The 20,074-nt window shown below is 46.0% G+C and overlaps 1 protein-coding gene across 2 annotated transcripts in view; it reads left to right on the top strand.

Annotated features, from left to right (window-relative positions):
* LOC147417552 (E3 ubiquitin-protein ligase UPL3-like) overlaps nt 1–20,074 on the top strand; it is a 92,728-nt gene that overhangs the window by 42,369 nt on the left and 30,285 nt on the right. The window lies entirely within an intron of this gene.

Here is a 20,074-nt window from a genome sequence, read left to right on the forward strand (position 1 = left end):
TAGCGGCTAATCCCCCGCAGGTACAGGTGAATTCGGAGAGGTTTCACGTGAGAAATCTTGTCCGATTCAAAGGGCAAGTAGCCCTACAGGTGCGGGAGCTCGAGGTCTTGCTACGGATGCGACCGGCACGCGAAACGGAGCCCGAAACAGTGAATTACAGCCTGCTGTGTATTTTTGCAGGTTTAGGGTTTTGGCCCTTAACGGATCCTAATACCCCCAGGAGGTTCGAGGACGCAAGGGGACCGTTGTACAGGTGATCTGGCACATTTTCGGGGCAGAAAACAGAGAATTCAGCGTGTTGCAGATTCTCGCCAGGTTTTGCAAAGTGTCCGTATGCGTCGGGAAAGTCATCCAATGCGTGGGAATAGTGACTGTGAAGAGTCGAAATCAGGCCAGAACAGTTGAAATTCAGCCAAGATTGTGTGGGGCAGCTTGTAGGGAACCACAACTTTTATTCCCTCTTTTAAAGAATAAAGAAATACCGAAAGGGGCGCCTATTTAGGGGCCAATCTGGTGTCTGACTCGCATACAGATGCATTCTAGCATCTGTATCCCATTCCCCTCTCTTGTGTCATTATAGCACAGGTAGAATAGACGACTAATAATGGGTGAAAGCTAAATCAAGGTTTGAAGTAAAGTCTACCGCCCTTTTTGAAGTTAACAGGCCGGTTACACATACCTCCCTCTTGAAAGCATTGTAATCGACCGCGATTACGCCTGCAAAACCGACAAAAGCTATAAACCGTCTTAGCAGACACTGACTGTTAGTACCTACGTACTAGGAACACACATCTAGCACATGTACAAAATCGACAGTCACATCACAGGACATCACCAGACATCACCAGACATCACAGGACATCACATGACATTCAACATTCATTCGGATCTTAGACCATGATTTATCGGCAATGTAGCTAGCAATCACATCTAGGTCCAATCGGGACCTCATCGATGTCCGATTGACTAAGCCCTATTGCAACCATGTCTATTCTAGATCAATCAGACCAAAATGCTGCAGTCATTTCGTCTATCAGTTCCTGCACTCAAAAGAAGTCAAGAACAAATCAGTATCATTATCAGGAATTCCATTTCATAAAGTCATCCAGCAGAATACTATCAGCTCTCAGTATCCCTGAAGCTCAAAGAGACATGAGTGACTTTAGTATCAAAATCAAGGCATCTGTTGACAAAAGAGCGGAGTAACTCCCCTCTTGTGCATCTTTGGGTTCCGTTTGGAGTAGACTGCTAAACCAAAACATCGAGGTAAAGTTTCACAATCCGAGGAGTATCTGCTAGGTCCTTCTCCTCCATCCACTTCGCATCAAATGCAGGAAAGTTCTTGAACTTAACCAAGAACCGCCTTCGGACTTTACCTTTAGTCTTCGTATCCTTATGTGCCAAATCTGTTCAGGAACAAGGATCTCCTCGTTTTCTTCCACTTCGGGTTGCTCATCAGGCTCCCCATCATCAGGCACATCACCCTTAACAGGTTTCAAGAGACTCACATGCAATGCATTGTGAATCCTCCAAGTATCTGGCAGTTTCAATCGGAAGGAGACATCATTTATCTTTTCAGTTATCTGGAAAGGTCCGTAGTATCACATACTGAGCTTTGGAAAAAGCCTCTCCTTTCCCTTTTTCTTTCGTAGGCGTGCCTTCTCAAAATGTAAGAACACCCAATCATCCTCCTTCAGTTTCAAGTCACGACGATGGCGATCCGCTGCCTTTTTCTATCGCTCTTGAGACTTTTGCAAAGTCTCACGAACCTTGGCAAAAGCCATATCCAAATCTCGCGAATATTCATCCCCTTCAAATATCTAATCTTTCGTGCTCAGGAAGGATGGAACCTTCGCAGCACTTTCAACAATCTCAAATGGCGTCTTCCCCATCGAAGAGTGTATCTTGTTATTGTAGGCAAATTCCATCAAAGGTAAGTTCTTTTCACATTGAGTCTTTTGATCCTAGATACAAGACTTCAATAAATCTAAAACCACTGAATTGGCAATCTCAGATTGCGCGTCAGTCTGCAAGTGGAATGACGACGAGAATTACAACCGCGTGCCAATGTTCTCCCAAATTGCCTTCCAAAACAAACTCATAAATCTAGGGGTTTCTGTCGGAGACAATCGTCTCAGGCGTGCCATGTAATCGGAAAATCATTGTGGTCATTCTGTGTTCTAGGGAGATCAAAAATGAAAACCATTTCAATATTTTCCCAGGGGCGGGTGGGTATGGGTAAAGGCTGTAACAATTCCTGTGCCTTATGCCTGTCAAACTTGACCTTCTTTCATACTGCGCACAAACTCTTCCACATCCTTTTTGAGTCTCGGCCAAAAGAAGTATCTCTCTACCCCTTCATGGTGGTAGCAATGCCGCGGTGACCCGTAAGAGGTGGACAGTGGCATTCAGTCATAACCTTTTCCCGCAACGGCTGTGTAACGCACACCATAGTCTTTCTCATCAAGTAGCCTTCCCGAAGGGAGTATCCAACTACTGTCTCCCCATTCCGTATCCGTGTGAAAATATCTGCAAAATCTGTATCTGTGGCATACTGATCGACCATATCCTCGAAGCTCCTATGATGTATCGAGGAAATAGCCAGAACCAACGGCTTCCGAGACAAAGCATCTTCCACCACATTCTTCTGTCCCTGCACGTGGACAATCTGGAAGTGAAACTGTGACAAAATGTTCGCCCACCGCATCTGCTTTTCCGAAAGCTGCTTCTATGGCAAGAAGTAGCGTAAACTCTGATGGTCTGTAAAGACAGTAAAATCCCCTTTGAGTAGGTAATGTGGCCACTGAGTAAGAGCATGGATAACCACCAAAAGCTCTTTCTCATAAATCTGTGCTGTCATCTCCGGCCTAGAGAACAATTGGCTTTTGTAAGCAATGACATGGCCTTCTTGCATCAAGACTGCACCCAGACTACGACCATAAGCATCACAAAATACTTCAAATGACTTCTGCAAGTCCGGCAAAGTCAAATCTGGTCCTATAGTCAATTTCTCTTTCAATGTCTGAAAGGCAGTCACCTCTGTGGATCCCCACGAGAAAGAGACTCCTTTCTGTATCAAGATATGCAAAGGGGAAGCAACCTCTGCAAACTTTCGAATGAACCGTCTGTAGTACGAACACAGTCGCAAGAAGCTTTCAACTTCATGGACATTGTCACGAGGACGTGGCAGTTATTAACCATGTCATAGAGATGTGGTAACTGCTAACCTTGGTTGTTGGTTTCTTTCCAATGGGGTTTATTTTATTTGTTTTGAGACCCTCTTTTTGAAGTAGCAAACGGTCGGACATTGTATGGCCAATGTGAACGGTAGATTCACCCGCAGACGGGAAGTGGTCGGCACTGGAATTCGTATGGTAAGAGGATGTCTAGGCTCAGAGCAAGATCATATAGGTTCCCCCGTCGCACTTAGCAAGTTGGTGGATACTAGGAAGTGAACTCAATTAAGGCGTAAAGTCAAGGTGGGACTACCAACAAAAAGTATCCGACATTTGGGCCACATTGCACTTTTGGATGCGGTCCCAATGAGGATAGATGGTCAGAAGACCAGTGCCGCGAAGTCAACTGGGCAACCGGTCAGGATATTTTTAAGCGACAAACCCGAAACGGGAAAATGCTTGAAAATGCGCCAAGTGTCACATTTTCGTGAACTTTCCTCTTGCAGAAAAATGGGCGCTGATTTTTATGCTGGGAGAGGCCTCATTTGCAACCTGTCACAGGTTAAGAGCTATGGAGTGCTTCCTTTCCCTCTGATGTACAGTGTGGTGCTAGGAGTGATGCCCTGCACACTACACACTGCTCTCTCTCTCTCTCCCCTACGTGCAGTTATGTGATGCCCCACAAGAGGGCTACTCATTTGACTGATGTACAGTTGTGTGGGTTCATGCTTTTGTGCTGAGGCAAGAGCCTCCTTGAGCAGGAACAGGGTAGCTAACTGCTGCTCCAAAGCAGGCACTGGTGAGGGTCATAACCTCACCGTACAGGTGCAAAATCAGCGCTGTGTATGCGCTGTAAATTCACTGTTTTTCAGCCATACGGATGCCAGGACCATTGGGAATCGTGCCCCACTGGCAGAGGAGAGTTAGGGGACTGTTTGGGGCTGAAAACAGGGCAAAAACCAGTAAATACAGCGTGCTGAATTTACTGTTTTTGGACAGGAATCAGAGGGTATACGACATTGCAAGCGAGTTCCAGCAGGGGAATTGGTTTCGTGCAAGTTTTGGGGCTGTTATGTTGCCGAAATTTGGCCAAATCAAATGGTATCTAGGTGGATACACGTGAAGGATTCCCAGGACCTTACCTTGTAATTTACCCTCCTAAAGAATAAAGAAATACCGAAAGGGGCGCCAATTTTGGGGCCTAGAGGTTGTCGGCGTCTGCTTGGAGCATTCTAGCTTCCGAGCCGTGTGTGTATTCAAGTGTTAACTCCCGTCGGAGGTTCTCTTTGCAAAGTGCTCTGTGTGTGTATAAAGTAAAGAATTTCGGGTGAAAGCCAACGCCTACCGCCCTACGGGCCGGTTTCAGACATTCTTCAAATCGGTCCAATCACGGATAGTGTTTACCTTTGCCGGATCCATTTGCACTCCTGTTGTTGAGACAAATTGTCCCAAAAAAAATGTATCTTGGAAGCATATAATCTGTGTATTCTGCTTCATTCTTGGAGAAAACAATGATATCATCAAAGAAAGTGTCAACAAATAGCTTGTACTCTTGAAAAATCCTGTCCATCATCCGGTTAAATGTCGCAGGAGCATTGGTTAAGCCAAAAGGCATCGAAGCATCTGAGTATCCTGAAAAAGTATCAAACTTGATCGAGTGGCCACCTTCCTTAAACTCTCCCGACTTTCTTGCTTTTATCTTCGAGAAAGTCATACTGGTTGGCTTTGTAAAAATTCTTCTTGTTCGCATAGAAGTTTCCATCATCAGAATCTGAGCTGTCTGTAGACGAGTCCTCAGTAGAACTGTCAGTCTCTGGGCGAGATTTAGTCTTCTTTGCCTTTTTCTTGCTCTTTCTGAAGCTTTGTTTCTTGCTTCGCTTTTTACTTTTTCTGTCTTCTTTGCTTGTATCTGAAGAGCTAGAGGAACTGTCAGAAGAAGAAGAAGAAGAAGAAGAAGAATTGGGTACTCCTTCAAATCGAACACGCTTCCTCCGTTTCTTTGCCTTGTCAAAAGTCGACTGACGACCCAAACATCCCGGGAAGTCAGTGCTTTTCTTCTGCTTTTTGCCGTGCTTTTTTGGCTTTCTTTTGCGCGTCAAAAAGCTGAGCAATCCGTGCATCAACCACCTCTTGTAATTCCATCTCTTTATACTATTTGTGATCAGAAGGTTTCTTGAGAGCGGGTTTCAAGGGTGGTATAGTGGTTTTCTACCACTGTGCATGCACTTCTTGAAAAGAAGTCTCGCTCATATATTTTGCCAATTTCGGATCCTTCGCAAAATTGAGCATCATCTTTGTTGCATCGCCGATCAATTGACGGCGCTTCATCTCTCTTTGCTCCGCCTGAGTAGGCCGAGGCGGGCCATACTCTCTTTCTGAATCTTCGTTGTGATCCCTACCCGCATCTCCAGATGCAGAGGGAGTCGACTGATCCTTGCGTGAAGCCATAGGTGCCGCGGAAAAAAAATTGGGGATCGGATTTCCCGTAGAAGAGAAATCGGCCGTGCTCTGATACCATTGTAACAGACTTGGACACTCCAAGTCAAGAATCAACCGCAACAGCACCAAATAACCACTTCAAAACAATTCACAGATCACAATAAATTTGCACTGGCCCGGTGGAGTTCCGTGCCTAGAGATATTGGCCCCAAAGACTGGCGTCCCTTTCGGTATTTCTTTTTATATTAATCAGTTCAAAGTACAAGAGAGTGGGTCAGGATTCACTCTCAGACTCTGCGTCCAGATGCTCTGAGAAATGAGGCCCTCACCACTAATTTAAAGGTTTCAAGGGATCCCCAAAAGCAGAGCCCCAAAAGCTTGAAAGCAAAAGCAAATTCTCTCTCTCTCTCTCTCTCTCTCTCTCTCTCTCTCTCTCTCAATGAGAGTTAAAATAAAGCAATTCAACTCTTTCTCTCATCCAAAATCCTTGCGTAGCAAAAAGCTAGGATTTGCGTCGCTCATCATTAATTTTTTTTTTCCGCCTCTGTGATTTTCGGAAATTAGGGTTTTTGGCAGAAATTAGGGTTTGTAGGAATTTTAGGGTTTCTGCTGTCGGCCACGTCATCACTTTGTGATAGGACATCACATTACTGCACGTAGGGGAGAGAGAGAGCAATGTAAGGTGTGCAAAGACATGACTTCTTGCACTACACTGTACATGAGAGGGAAAGCTTGTAGTCAGTAGCTCTCAACCTGTGACAAGCTTGTAAATGAGGCTCTCCTAGCTAGAAATCGAGTGCTACCTCTTGTTGCATGAGGAAAGTTCACCACAGTGTGCCACTTGCCACATTTACAAGCAATTTCCCGCTTTGGGCTTCTCGCTTAAAAATCTTCCGACTGGTTGCCCAATTGACTTTGCAGTAGAGTTCTAAAATGTTCCTCTTGTCATTCTGGAGGTAATGACGCGAACAAATTTCATGGTCCAAAATAGCAGTTTCCTAAATTTTAGGGGATGCTTCCGTTGGACTCTCACTGGTCATCTGACCATCTATCCCCACTTGGACCGCATCCAAAAATGCAATATAGCCCAGCTGTCGGGTACTTTCCTTTGGTGACCCCACCTTTGCATTGTGCCTTTGTTGAGTTCACTTCCTAGTATCCACCAACTTGCTAAGTGTGACAGGGGGACCTACATGATCTTGAATTGATCCTAGACATCCTTTTACCATACGAGAACAGTGCCGATCAACTTCCCATCTGCGGGTGAAACTACTGTTCACATTGGCCATACAATGTCCGACCATTTGCAACTTCAAAAAGAGGGTGTCAAAAATTAAACAAAAATTGTTGGAAAGAAACCAATAACTAAGGTTAGGAGTTGCCACATCCTCGTGACATAGTTAACAGCTGCCACGTCCTCGTGATAGTTGCCCTTCTTTCTTCTGTCGCTATGCGTGCTTGCTCACGCTCAAGCTCCATAGCTGCCCTTATTACTTCCATGGTGGCGCGTTGCGCCTCTTGTTGTAGCATCATCTCCATCATCGACTTCACCAAAGTCTTCATAGGGTTTGGTGCAATCCGTGACGTAGATGGGGAAGGGAGAGGATCGGGGAACAATCCTTTTGGTGTAGAAACTTCGTCTTCTCCAACTCCACTCTCATCACGTTCACGCAAAGTATCCATTCCGCTTTGGGTGATGACCATGCTTTGAGGAGGTCTTGCGAACTTGGGGTTCTTGGGTTCTTGAGGTTCTTAAGTACTCGAGGTTCTTGGGGTTTTAACTTCTTGAGTACTTGGGGATCTTGGTTTGCAATCTGCGTTTAAGAAGGCTTTTCTCTTACCCAAGCTCAACTCCTTCCTGCGGGTGGCCCCCTTGGCGGCCTTGCGCTCACCCCAAGGTTGCTTTTTCCCACCTCACGTCGATTGGCCTGCTGCTAAGTGCAAGGTCTGCTCTCAATGAGTGGAAAAGAGGAACGAGGGGAGACTGGACAAGCCCTTCTTTCCTTGGTTACCTGCCACTCTTCAAAAACACAAATTAGGAATCGACACGCCCAAGTGGTCTTGGGTTACGTGCGATAAGAAGCAAAAAAAAATCCTATGATTCTTTCCTTTTATGAGGATATCGAACACTACCAAAGAGCTCTCATATAAATGTAATGTGTAGCGGAATTGAGTGATGGTGTATGCTCAGGATGAGTGATCAGTGAGTGCTCAAGGTTCCTTTTACTTAGAGGAAGGAGAGCCTTCTTTACTGAGAGAGAATGTGCAATGACCAAACAAAAGAGAGTGGAAAACTATGATTGATAGTGCCGAGAGAGAGAGAGAGAGAGAGAGAGAGAGAGAGAGAGAGAGAGAGAGAGAGAGAGAGAGAGAGAGAGAGAGAGAGAGAGAGAGAGAGAGAGAGAGAGAAGAAAGAAAGATTTTATTTACGTCTTCAAAAGGCCAAAGAAAACTGGCCTGAGATAGATCCATGTACAAAAATGTGAATATCCTTTGGATATTTGGTATGTGCAAAATGACCGGGTAATAATAGCATACGGTGTACAAATTGTAGTGTGGTAAGTGATCGGGTAATAACAAAGCATCCGGTGTGTAGATGTGGGGGTGACCGGGTAATAACAGAACATCCGGTGTACATAGAGAGAGGCATGTATGTGTGTACTGAGAGTGAGGGAAGGAGGAAGGGGGGTGGTGTGGTACATCAGCTCCATCCAGTAGTGATGGCAGGGTGTATCTGGTACATCCATGAGCCTGATGTGAGGACTCTGGCTATGCCCGCCATGTCTAGTGTCAGCTCTGCCCTCCTCTGAATATATGCTGTATGTCGATCTCTGATGGCCTGGACCTCTCGTCTGTGTCTTTGTGTAACCGGCATGTTAACTTCAAAAAGGGCGGTAGACTTTACTTCAAACCTTGATTTAGCTTTCACCCATTATTTGTCACGAGGACGTGGCAGTTATTAACCATGTCACAGAGATGTGGCAACTGCTAACCTTGGTTGTTGGTTTCTTTCCAATGGGGTTTATTTTATTTGTTTAAGACCCTCTTTTTGAAGTAGCAAACGGTCGGACATTGTATGGCCAATGTGAACGGTAGATTCACCCGCAGACGGGAGGTGGTCGGCACTGGAATTCGTATGGTAAGAGGATGTCTAGGCTCAGAGCAAGATCATACAGGTCCCCCCGTCGCACTTAGCAAGTTGGTGGATACTAGGAAGTGAACTCAATTAAGGCGTAAAGTCAAGGTGGGACTACCAACAAAAAGTATCCGACAGTTGGGCCACATTGCACTTTTGGATGCGGCTCCAATGAGGATAGATGGTCAGAAGACCATTGGGAGCCCAACGGAAGCATCTCCTAAAATTTAGGGAACTGCTATTTGGGGCCGTGAAATGTGTTCGCGTCATTACCTCCGGTATGACTAGGGGAACACTTTATAACTGTGCCGCGAAGTCAACTGACGCGTCGGTTGGGATATTTTTAAGCGGCGAACCCGAAACGGGAAAATGCTTGAAAATGCGCCAAGTGTCACATTTTGGTGAACTTTCCTCTTGCAGAAAAATGGGCGCTGATTTTTATGTTGGGAGAGGCCTCATTTCAGCTTTTGTCACAGGTTAAGAGCTATGGAGTGCTTCCTTTCCCTCTCATGTACAGTGTGGTGCTAGGAGTGATGCCCTGCACACTACACACTGCTCTCTCTCTCCCCTACGTGCAGTTATGTGATGCCCCACAAGAGGGCTACTCATTTGACTAATGTACAGTTGTGTGGGTTCATGCTTTTGTGCTGAGGCAAGAGCCTCCTTGAGCAGGAACAGGGGTAGCTAACTGCTGTTCCAAAGCAGGCACTGGTGAGGGTCATAACCTCACCATACAGGTGCAAAATCAGCGCTGTGTATGCGCTGTAAATTCACTGTTTTTCAGCCATACGGACGCCAAGATCATTGGGAATCGTGCCCCACTGGCAAAGGACAGTTAGGGGACTGTTTGGGGCTGAAAACAGGGCAAAAACCAGTAAATACAGCGTGCTGAATTTACTGTTTTTGGACAGGAATCAGAGGGTATACGACAGTGCAAGCGAGTTCCAGCAGGGGAATTAGTTTCGCGCAAGTTTTGGGGCTGTTATGTTGCCGAAATTTGGCCAAATCAAATGGTATCTAGGTGGATACACGTGAAGGATTCTCAGGACCTTACCTTGTAATTTACCCTCCTAAAGAATAAAGAAATACCGAAAGGGGCGCCAATTTTGGGGCCTACAGGTTGTCGGCGTCTGCTCGGAGCATTCTAGCTTCTGAGCCTTGTGTGTGATTAAGTGTTAATTCCCGTTACAAGTCTCCTTTGCAAAGTGCTCTGTGTGTGTGTATAAAGTAAAGAATTTCGGGTGAAAGCCAACGCCTACCCCGGTTTCATTATTAGTCTTCTATTCTACCTGTGCTATAATGACACAAGAGAGGGGAATGGGATACAAATGCTAGAATGCATCTGTATGTGATTCAGACACGAGATTGGCTCCTAAATAGGCGCCTCTTTCGGTATTTCTTTATTCTTTTACAGTTAAGAGGAAGTACAAAGACTGCTCCTTCATTGTTCCCTGTACCTTGGGCTAGTTGCCCCTGTAGCCCCTTCACTGTTCCCTAAAGCCCCTTCACTGTTCCTTGTACCTTGGGCCGGTTGCCCCTTGAATCTTGAAAGATTTAGGGCATCGAAACAGCCCCAAACCTACAAAAATCAGAGTTCCGGGAATCCTAATCATAGTTACCCGGAACGCGGAACGGGAACGGCAACGAGATCCCCGCGGAACGGGGGAACGGCTAGGGGTCCGGAACGGGAACGTCGCGGAACGGGAGGTATAGAAAACACCCAAATAGTGCAATTTTTAGCTCCTTGTGTTTAAATACAAGGAGTATTAGAGTGCTTTGACTCTAATACTCACAAAAAACTCGTTTTGAAGACCATTCAACCTTGCTATGACTAGATGATGTGAGAGAGAGAGAGAGAGAGAGAGAGAGAGAGAGGGAGAGATTTGGAGAGTGGGAGGGAGAGGAAGAGAGCTTGAAGGCTTGAAGCCTTGAGCCTTGAGAGAGTGAGTCTTGAGAGGGAGAGATCTTGAGAGTGAGAGGGAGAGCTTGAGCCTTGAGGATTAGCTTGTGAAGAGAAAGGGGAAGGGGGGTGCATTTTATGAGTCCTTGAGGCCTTGCACACTTTCAAAAGAAGCCCAAACATTTACTTCAATTTTTTCAATTTTTGCCAAATTTGTTTGTAGCCGTTGGCCGTTCCAGGGGCATTCCGGAACGGTCCGGGGGCGTTTCGGAACGTTCCGGAACGGCCATTCCGGTTTGCATTGGCCACCTGGAATGTTAGACATTCCGGGACGTTCCGGAACGTTCGGGAAGAGAACTGCCCCCCGGAACGCCGGAACGGGGGCTAGGGGGCGTTCCCCGGTAACTATGATCCTAATCTGTATCCAGCAATACAACACCTGTTTTGGCTAAATTTTGGTAGCACAACGGCTCCAAAATTGACCCGAAATTCTTTACTTTAGAGACACACACAAAGCACTTTGCAAAGGAAACTTGCGACAGGAATTAACACTTGAATACACACACGGCTCGGAAGCTAGAATGCCCCGAGTAGACGCCGACAACCTATAGGCCCCAAAATTGGCGCCCCTTTCGGTATTTCTTTTTATACTTTGAGAGGGTAAATTTACAAAGTAGAGTCCTGGGAATCCTTTGTCTATTTCCAACTAGGTACCAGTTGATTTGGCCAAATTTCGGCAGCATAATAGCCCCAAAACTTGCGCGAAACCAATTCCCCTGCTGGAACTCATTTCCTCCCTCTGATTCCAACTCAAAAAGAGCAATTACAGCTCGCTGAAATTTCTGGTTTTTCACTTGTTTTGAGCCCCAACACTTCCCAGAAGTGTTCTCAGAGAATTGGGCACTGTTCCCAATGCATCTGGCATCCATACGGCTGCAAAACAGTAAATTTCAGACCGCTGTATTTTCTGGTTAGGGTCTGTTTTTGACCTAATTTTAGCTGTCAACTGTCCCTGTACTGTTCCCAATGCCTTGGACCACGTGCCCCTTGATTCTGGCATGATTCCGAGCACAAAACAGTCCCAAAACAGCCCAAAATCAGCAATAAAACAGTGCTGATTTTTGTGTGTTTACTTGAGAGGTTATCACCCTCTCGTTTCCCTGCTTTGGAGTAGCAGTTAGCTACTCCTGTTCCTGTTCAGGGAGGCTCTTGCCTCAGCAATAGAGCATCAAACCACAAGACTGTACATGGTCAATCTGATGAGCCCACTAGAGGGGCATAACCATAAAGAATAGGGGAGAGAGAGAGCCGTGAGAGGTGTGCAGGTCATGACATCTTACACCTCACTGTACATAGAGGGTAAGCAAGCACTCCATTGCAGCTCTCCCACCTGTGACAGCACTCAGAAACGAGCTCACAGCTGAAAATCACGTTTTTGCCTTCTCTTTAAGTAGTAAACTGGCCTCAGAGTGCCAAGTGTCACTCATTTGTGCATTTTCCCGCTTTAGACCCTCGGGTCTAAAAATATCTCAGCTACAGCCTCTGTTGACTTGGCCATAGAGTAACAAAATGATCCCCATGTCAAACTGCACGTAATGACGCGAAGACATTTTGCCATCCAAAAATAGCAGTCCCTAAAATTTAGGAGTTTCTGCCATTACATTCTTCTAGGTCATCTGACCCTCTGTACACTGCAGCCACACCCAGAATTGAAATGTATCCTATGTAGTAAAGGATTCCGCTTTGGCTGGCCAATGACCTTACTTTGGCTAACCATAGTCCTTGTCCAACCTTAGTGCTCTTTAGCCCTCAGGCCTAGACTCTCTCTGAATAGTTCCACACTGGCTATGCAATGCAGTACAGTTAGATTTCTAGAGGGGTGTTTCCAAAAGGTAAAACAAACGAAATTCCCCAAAGAAAGAGAGATTAAACAAAAATGGAATTCGCACTGGCTGGTGACATACCCTCCTCTTGAAATCTCAAACGTGCTCGTTTGCACCTATGTCGTACATGCTTACAGTCAGCACTCGGGTGTGCGGACACCTTTGTCGACATATGTACGACACATACATGCTCACAGTCAACACCTCGTTGATACATGTCCCAATGACATAGTGGAAGCGTGACACTCTGCCATTGCTTTGAGTCCATAACTTTCCAATGACAAAATGGAAGCGTCACATTTTGCCACTGTCTTTTAGTACACGTTGGATCGAGTAACCTTTCGAGCATACCGAAACCGAAAGTTTAAGAATGCAGTTACACATGTACTCTTCAATAGAAATAATTGCTGTACCCTTGACAAATTGACAAGAAATACTCACTTCTATAGCACTAAACAAACTTTTGGACATTCCATAAGAGCAATTGCCAAACTGACAATCTGTACAGCTCTAACATTCATGTAACATGCACTTCATTTGAGCTCACTGTAAGTAACATGTACATCATTTCTTTCAGAAGCCAGTGTCACACTGACAATCCATGTAGCTCTGAATCTCAAGGGGCCAAGGTAGGTTGCAAACCAAGGTTTTAAGTTCCCATACTTTTAGTGACTATGCAAGTTCACTTTTTTCCATCCACTTGACATCCAGAGGTGGATAGCTTTTGAACTTTACCAAACAGCACCTTGCAACCTTGCCTTTTCTTTTCTTTCTTTATGTGGCAAAATCTGTTCCGGGACCAAGATCTCGTCAAGTTCCTCGACTTCCGGCCGATCTTCAGCTCGCATATCTTCTGGCACATCACCCACATAGGGTTTGAGAAGACTCATGTGAAACGCATTGTGAATCTTCCAACTCTCAGGCAATTTCAGCCTTTATGCAATATCACTGATTTGCATACTGAGCATCGAAAACAATCTTTCTCTGCTCTTCATCTTGATCTTTGGAGATTAACCTGTGATCTACCCTTATGCTGTCACTTTTATTGGGCCGAGAATTCTCTTTTTCACCCAATTTTGGCAGCATAACTGTAGTAGAAACCTTCACCACAAAAAATTCACATATCCAAGTGATTATCCACGCTTAATAGAGCACTTTTGCAAACCTGTCCTGGAAATTCAGCACGCTGAATTCTCTGTTTTTAGCTCCTAAAATGCTCCAGATCACTTGTATTACTGTCCTCTAGCTTCCCCGAAGCTCTTGGGACAAAAAGGCATCAAATAGGGTCAAAACCCTAAATCTGCAGAAAAATACAGCAAGCTGTATTTTCTTCTTTCGGGCTCTGTTTTGCGTGCCAATCGCACCAATTCGTAGCGTTTGATCTTCTGCATCAGTAGGACTACTTGCCCTTTGATTTACACGAGATTTTTCGCAAGAAATCTTGTTAAATCATCATGTACTTGTTTTGAATTAGCCTTTAGCTAATTCGGTACCTGTATGAAATCATTCCAAGTGGAAGGAGTCTGTCCTTGTAACAACAGTGTATTCCACCACTGACTTGCATTTTTTTTCCATTCCAGAAAAGTGGCAGCTTTTCTGACTTTAAATGCTCCTTCCAACAAATGCTTTGTCAAACTGTTCGAGGAAAGAGAAAACCTTTGTCCTCTCATCAAAGCCATTGAATGTGTCAATGGACTCACTGATCATCTTCTTTGTATGGCTTTAGCTTACCCATTGACTCCAAATTGTCAAAAGAGATAGTTTGCATAATGGGTACACCTGTGGGAGCCATTTGTACTCCTTGGCCAGTAACATGTTGATGTGCAGGTGTCATATTCACTGATGGGATTGAAAAACCAGCCATACCCAAGTTGCCTTATGACACCCCAAACTGACCTTGTGTGCCCTGAAATCCTGGGTGCAAACCAATGTTTGCATACATGGGGTTGGGCACCATGCCTTGCATACCCCTAAACACTGTTCCTGGCATGCCAAAACTGCCTTGAAGTTGATGAAGATTGTATGAACTCCATAAATCTTGGATTCTCCATCAATTGCTTGAACATGGTCACAGCAGTAACAACCTGCAAAGCTTTCTCTGCTTGGCCTGAACTCTCGCCAATTTCATGTGCAGTTGGAATAGGTTGTCTATCCTCTGAAGAGAAACCCTCGTCCTTGTTGCCATCCATCCTGTATCCAAAGAAAGACTCGTAGCCTTTCTCACCTGTATCCAAAGAAAGACTCTCGTAGCCTTTTTCACCTGTAAATCCAAAGAAAGACTCGTAGCCTTTCTCACCTGTATCCAAAGAAAGACTCTCGTAGCCTTTCTCACCTGTAAATCCACTCTATCTACTTTCAAATTCTCTGTGTTTTCAAGGTCATCCCAAACTCTCTCTGTGTCTTTAACCCAAACTGACCAAGGCTCACTTTTTGAGGAAAAAGTGATTTAATCCCGTCGATGGAACCATTTAACCGGCCTGTTAACTTCAAAAAGGACGGTAGACTTTACTTCAAATCTTGATTTAGCTTTCACCCATTATTAGTCGTCTATTCTACCTGTGCTATAATGACACAAGAGAGGGGAATGGGATACAGATGCTAGAATGCATCTGTATGTGAGTCAGACACTAGATTGGCCCCTAAATAGGCGCCCCTTTCGGTATTTCTTTATTCTTTTACAGTTAAGAGGAAGTACAAAGAGTGCTTATAGCACTAAACCTGTATCTCGCAGTTCTTAACTTGTATCCCGCAGTTTCTATCCTGTTTGGAGGAATTTGGGCAGCATAACGGCGCAGAACCCTGCGCAAAGTAGTCTGCAAGTAGGGAATCCTAAGGAGACCACTGTCCTTGTCCCGATTCCACCTTTAATTGACCAAAATAGAGCATAACCAGCCTATGTAATTTCTGGTTATTGATTGGTTTTTCTTTGTTTTCAGCTCCCTGTAGCCCCTTCACTATTCCCTGTACCTTGGGCTAGTTGCCCCTTGAATCTGGAAGGATTTAGGGCATCGAAACAGCCCCAAACCTACAAAAATCAGAGTTCCGGGAATCCTAATCTGTATCCAGCAATACAACACCTGTTTTGGCTAAATTTTGGTAGCACAACGGCTCCAAAATTGACCCGAAATTCTTTACTTTAGAGACACACACAAAGCACTTTGCAAAGGAAACCTGCGACAGGAATTAACACTTGAATACACACACGGCTCGGAAGCTAGAATGCCCCGAGTAGACGCCGATAACCTATAGGCCCCAAAATTGGCCCCCCTTTCGGTATTTCTTTCTATACTTTGAGAGGGTAAATTTACAAAGTAGAGTCCTGGGAATCCTTTGTCTATATCCAACTAGATACCACTTGATTTGGCCAAATTTCGGCAGCATAATAGCCCCAAAACTTGCACGAAACCAATTCCCTTGCTGGAACTCACTTCCTCCCTCTGATTCCAACTCAAAAAGAGCAATTACAGCTCGCTGAAATTTCTGGTTTTTCACTTGTTTTGAGCCCCAACACTTCCCAGAAGTGTTCTCAGAGAATTGGGCACTGTTCCCAATGCATCTGGCATCCATACGGCTGCAAAACAGTAAATTTCAGACCGCTGTATTTTCTGGTTAGGGTCTGTTTTTGACCTAATTTTAGCTGTCAATTGTCCCTGTACTGTTCCCAATGCCTTGGACCACGTGCCCCTTGATTCTGGCATGATTCCGAGCACAAAACAGTCCCAAAACAGCCCAAAATCAGCAATAAAACAGTGCTGATTTTTGTGTGTTTACTTGAGAGGTTATCACCCTCTCGTTTCCCTGCTTTGGAGTAGCAGTTAGCTACTCCTGTTCCTGTTCAGGGAGGCTCTTGCCTCAGCAATAGAGCATCAAACCACAAGACTGTACATGGTCAATCTGATGAGCCCACTAGAGGGGCATAACCATAAAGAATAGGGGAGAGAGAGAGCCGTGAGAGGTGTGCAGGTCATGACATCTTGCACCTCACTGTACATAGAGGGTAAGCAAGCATTCCATTGCAGCTCTCCCACCTGTGACAGCACTCAGAAACGAGCTCACAGCTGAAAATCACGTTTTTGCCTTCTCTTTAAGTAGTAAACTGGCCTCAGAGTGCCAAGTGTCACTCATTTGTGCATTTTCCCGCTTTAGACCCTCGGGTCTAAAAATATCTCAGCTACAGCCTCTGTTGACTTGGCCATAGAGTAACAAAATGATCCCCATGTCAAACTGCACGTAATGACGCGAAGACATTTTGCCGTCCAAAAATAGCAGTCCCTAAAATTTAGGAGTTTCTGCCATTACATTCTTCTAGGTCATCTGACCGTGTTTGTACACTGTAGCCACACCCAGAACTGAAATGTAACCTATGTAGTAAAGGATTCCGCTTTGGCTGGCCAATGACCTTACTTTGGCTAACCATAGTCCTTGTCCAACCTTAGTGCTCTTTAGCCCTCAGGCCTAGACTCTCTCTGAACAGTTCCACACTGGCTATGCAATGCAGGGCAGTTAGATTTCCAGAGGGGTGTTTCCAAAAGGTAAAACAAACAAAATTCCCCAAAGAAAGAGAGAATAAACAAAAATGGAATTGCCACTGGCTGGTGACACTTTGAGAGGCCCTGGAGCGATATCTTGGTAGTCGTGGTCGTCGCCTAGCTCTGGCCTCCTCAGCTCGTATGAAAGACATCCCCTGATGTGTGGTTGGCTGTGGCTGCATGGGTACTCTAGTTTGGAAGTAGTCTGTAAGGTGTGTCTGCTTGTCCGATCCTCCACCTTCCCCCGTCTGGAGGGCTCTATCTCTATGCTGGTGCATCTCCACCAAGAGTCTCCCAAGTAGTCTCTGATCTAATGATGTCATCATTGTCTGTAATGAGACCTCTGGCCTATCAAATAGAGTGGGGTACCGTGATCTGATCTCCGCATAGTGAGGGCATCTGCAGAAGAAGTGGCTCTCACACTCTACCTCGTGCCTGCATAATCTGCATATCCTGGCGTCGCGTGGGTCTCGTGCCGCTCTGCCGCTCTCAATCTCAGGGATGATACACTGAGCTGTCCGATGGCTACCCTCATGCCATGTGGTAGATATATATCCATGTAGTGGGGCCTCTGTATGAACCTGTCCTCTGTGAGCATAAGGAAATGATCTCTGTAATATGCCATCTTCGTGGCCAATGGCAGCCAAGTCATCTCTAGATACCTCTGTATGAGCTCATATATGACAACTGTGTTCCTCTCAGTGTGTGAGGGGGCCTGGCGTGGTGCATCTGGATTATACTGTGAGGGAGGCAATCTGTCCATAGAGTAGCCGTATGTCTGAAGCCATCTAGTCACACTCGCATACCATGATCTTTCATCCCTAGAGTCTGCTAGCCCGCGGGAGGCCTCAAGAGCAAGGCGAGGTAGTCTATCTGCCCTCATGTCTCGCAGCCTGTGGAGGTATCCCACTGTCTGAAATAGCGCCTCCACTACCATGGGTGGGGCACCGAACTCTGCTCTCACAATATCATGTGGGACTGATGGTTTGCTCCGGATCATCCGGGCAAGCAGCAATATCTGTGGCCTCTCGAGTCTTCTCCAAGCTTGCTCTGATAATCCTGGGGTCCACACTGGGGCAGCGTATAGAAGAGCTGGTGTCACCAAAGTGTCAAATAGCCAGCTCTTCGTGCGGGGCTCCTGGAAATGTGTCTGATGGCATCCCCTCTCAAGTATGGCTAGAGCGCATACGCTCGTGTGGTGCGATCTCGGGCTGCTTGTGCTATAGTGAAGCGGCCAGTCCTGGCTGTAAAGGTGATGCCCAAGTATACATATGACTCTACTACCTCAATCTGGCTGCCCTCAAAAGGAAAAACTAATCTCCTCCGAATAATGCTTGATGTGCGGAATATTAAAACCTTGGTCTTGCCAAGGTTCACTGTCACTCCTCTCTGTGTACAAAATAAGTCTAGAGCCTGTATGTGGAGCTGGAGATCCTCCTGTGACTTTGCGAGTAAAATAATGTCATCAGCATATAGCATAATGTGTACCTAAGTGCCTAATAGGTTGGCGCCTGCTCCTCTGCTCTGTCGGATGTAGGCCTCCATCTCATCTATGTACAAACCAAATAGAGTAGGGGAGAGTGGACACCCTTGTCGATGGTGCTAGTGATGCTATCTGATAGTCCTCCTGGGCATCTGACCTTGCCTGACACTTCTCATACAAAGCATATATGGCCCATATCATGTCCGGGGGTATCCCAAGCGATATGAGTCGCTGTAGTAGTCTCTCTTTGGGGACTGTGTCAGGCTTTGCGGAGGTTCACAAAGCAACAGTAGAGGCATCTCCCTCGGCTCCGTGACTGCTCTATCAGGCATCTGAGAGTTAAGATGTGGTCCACAGTAGAGAATGTGCGTCTGAAGTCTGCCTGTCCGGAGGCGCGTAGCCCCTCGGTCTCTGCATATCAGCTCAACTCTGACTCTAAAACTGCTTCATAAGTCTTGGCCATCATATGACCAATCATGATAGTCCTGTAGTTGGCTGGATCCATGCGGTCTCCAGCCTTATGTAAAGGCACAATAGTATGCATAGTCCAGCTCTCTGGAAATCCCTCTGCCAATGCCTTGTTGAACAGGTGTGCAATCAATGGAGCCAAAGTGTGTGTAGCGTATATAAAATGCTCACCTTGAAGCTCAGTGTGGTCTGCGGCGCGGCGGTGCTGTAGACTCTGGATGCCATTTCTATGGTAAAGAGAGTGGGAGCTGTAGGTCGGGGAGCCACCGGGTGTGGAAGGGGGGGGAAGGGGGGGGGGGGGGGGGGGGGGTGAAACCGGCCCGTAGGGCGGTAGGCGTTGGCTTTCACCCGAAATTCTTTACTTTATACACACACACAGAGCACTTTGCAAAGAGAACCTGCGACGGGAGTTAACACTTGAATACACACACGGCTCGGAAGCTAGAATGCTCCGAGCAGACGCCGACAACCTGTAGGCCCCAAAATTGGCACCCCTTTCGGTATTTCTTTATTCTTTAGGAGGGTAAATTACAAGGTAAGGTCCTGAGAATCCTTCACGTGTATCCACCTAGATACCATTTGATTTGGCCAAATTTCGGCAGCATAACAGCCCCAAAACTTGCGCGAAACCAATTCCCCTGCTGGAACTCGCTTGCACTGTCGTATACCCTCTGATTCCTGTCCAGTAACAGTAAATTCAGCACGCTGTATTTATTGGTTTTTGCCCTGTTTTCAGCCCCAAACAGTCCCCTAACTGTCCTTTGCCAGTGGGGCACGATTCCCAATGATCTTGGCGTCCGTACGGCTGAAAAACAGTGAATTTACAGCGCATACACAGCGCTGATTTTGCACCTGTACGGTGACGTTATGACCCTCACCAGTGCCTGCTTTGGAGCAGCAGTTAGCTACCCCTGTTCCTGCTCAAGGAGGCTCTTGCCTCAACACAAAAGCATGAACCCACACAACTGTACATCAGTCAAATGAGTAGCCCTCTTGTGGGGCATCACATAACTGCACGTAGGGGAGAGAGAGAGCAGTGTGTAGTGTGCAAGGCATCACT

The sequence above is a fragment of the Adiantum capillus-veneris genome, chromosome 30 (genome assembly GCF_014529385.1).
Source record: "Adiantum capillus-veneris isolate H3 chromosome 30, ASM1452938v2, whole genome shotgun sequence".
Lineage (NCBI taxonomy): Eukaryota > Viridiplantae > Streptophyta > Polypodiopsida > Polypodiales > Pteridaceae > Adiantum > Adiantum capillus-veneris.